Source organism: Austrofundulus limnaeus, unplaced genomic scaffold, assembly GCF_001266775.1.
Source record: "Austrofundulus limnaeus strain Quisiro unplaced genomic scaffold, Austrofundulus_limnaeus-1.0 Scaffold571, whole genome shotgun sequence".
Classification (NCBI taxonomy): domain Eukaryota; kingdom Metazoa; phylum Chordata; class Actinopteri; order Cyprinodontiformes; family Rivulidae; genus Austrofundulus; species Austrofundulus limnaeus.
Window position 1 is genome coordinate 258,558 of NW_013952973.1, and position 1,447 is coordinate 260,004.

General features: G+C 45.3%; 1 protein-coding gene across 3 annotated transcripts in view; it reads right to left on the reverse strand.

Annotated features, from left to right (window-relative positions):
- The window catches only part of LOC106530886 (transcription factor SOX-6), a 150,010-nt gene extending 148,614 nt beyond the window's left edge, over positions 1–1,396 (reverse strand). For 2 of the 3 annotated variants that reach the window (XM_014026604.1, XM_014026605.1), the window contains exon 1: positions 1,005–1,396. The gene's annotated coding sequence lies outside the window, so the exon portion shown is untranslated. The remainder of the gene's footprint in view (positions 1–1,004) is intronic. The other variant, XM_014026603.1, reaches the window with a different exon arrangement.
- Positions 1,397–1,447: the final 51 nt, after the last annotated feature.

The following is a 1,447-nucleotide window of genomic DNA, read 5'->3' on the forward strand; positions in this document are numbered from 1 at the left end:
CTCTCTCTCTCTCTCTCTCTCTCTCTCTCTCTCTCTCTCTCTCTCTCTCTATTATGATTTTTTTTAATCCCCGCGCCTTCATCCAGAGTCAAACTCCAACATGTCGGACTCTAAAATAACTTTTTTCTCTTCTTTTATTCTTTTGATTTTTTCTAATCCCTGCAGTTATTTTTCATCTCTCCTGTATATTTCAGAGCGCGCGCCTGTGGATCAGGCTGAAGGAGCCAGGGACGCGCACCGGGACCACCGGGGGTCCTGTGTCCGACAGAGGGCCACAGCTGGGATGTGGAGGACCTCAGGAGCGTTTCGGTTTGAAACCTTTAAAACGGTGCTTTAATAAACAAAACATTTAAATGAATCTAATGTTTAAATGCTTGTTTTTTGATGTGTAAATGTCTTTTTTTACAAGCTTTATCCTGGCGCTGAGAGAAACTTGATTTATTTTGCCTCTTAATTATAAATTACTAATCTGTAATACAAATTATATATGTAGAAAACTAAGTGCTATGTTTGAAAATCCATTTCTGTTTATATTAGTGTTTGTTTACAGCCTAATTATCAAATTATTATAAAAAAATGCGCAGAAAAGCATTTCCAATGAAAGTTTCACTTTTCCTCCTGTTGCTGCATCTAAGAAATCCACCTAGTTTTGTTTTGAGGAAGTTTTCTTGAAGTTTTGTGGAACTTTCTTCTGTTTGTTTGTTTTGGCTGAAACTTTGCGACAGAGCAACTTTTCCCTTGACTTGGTGTTTTCAGGTCACTCGGGGTCGAGCCGGAGGTTAATCAGTGTGTGAACAACAAGTGCCGGCTGACAGCCGTGATGCAGCCTGCGTGGGTCTGCAGCTGTCAGCGCTGCTTGTTGCAGCGCAGAGATAAGAGCCGCGCGACTCTTTTACAAAACAAAACAAAAAACAGAAGCAGCGCAGAGACGCACCGGCTCAGACCAGTCCCCCCACACCACCCCCCACAACAAAAAGACAAAAACAAAACAGAAAGTGTCTCACCTGGATTCACTTCTTCCAACATGCGCTGCTTTCTTTCCTGCAAGAAAAGAAACTCCTCCTGAAGTTTGCTTTTTGTCAGGACTCAGTAGAGACGCGCTGCAGATCCGGTGCGTAAAGTCACCATGTCTCCGGAGCGCAGCGCGAGCGGCGGACTTTGGGAAACTCCTCTTTTCTTTTTTTTTTTTTTTTAAATAAGAGTCAAATCAGAACAGCTCAAAGTCTTTTGTCAGCAGAGAGTCTGAACCCCGAGGAGCTGCCAGAAGGAGGGTCAGGACCAGGTTCTTGTTTGGTGGTGGGGGACTTTAATCTCCCGTCCGGATCCGCGTGAAGGCTTGAGTGAGAGCGCAGGGCACTGGCGGCCAGAGAGGCTGAGGCAGGATAACCCCTCCTCCCCCCTCTCCCTCCCTTCTCCTCTCCTCTCCTCTCCTCTCCTCTCCTCTCCT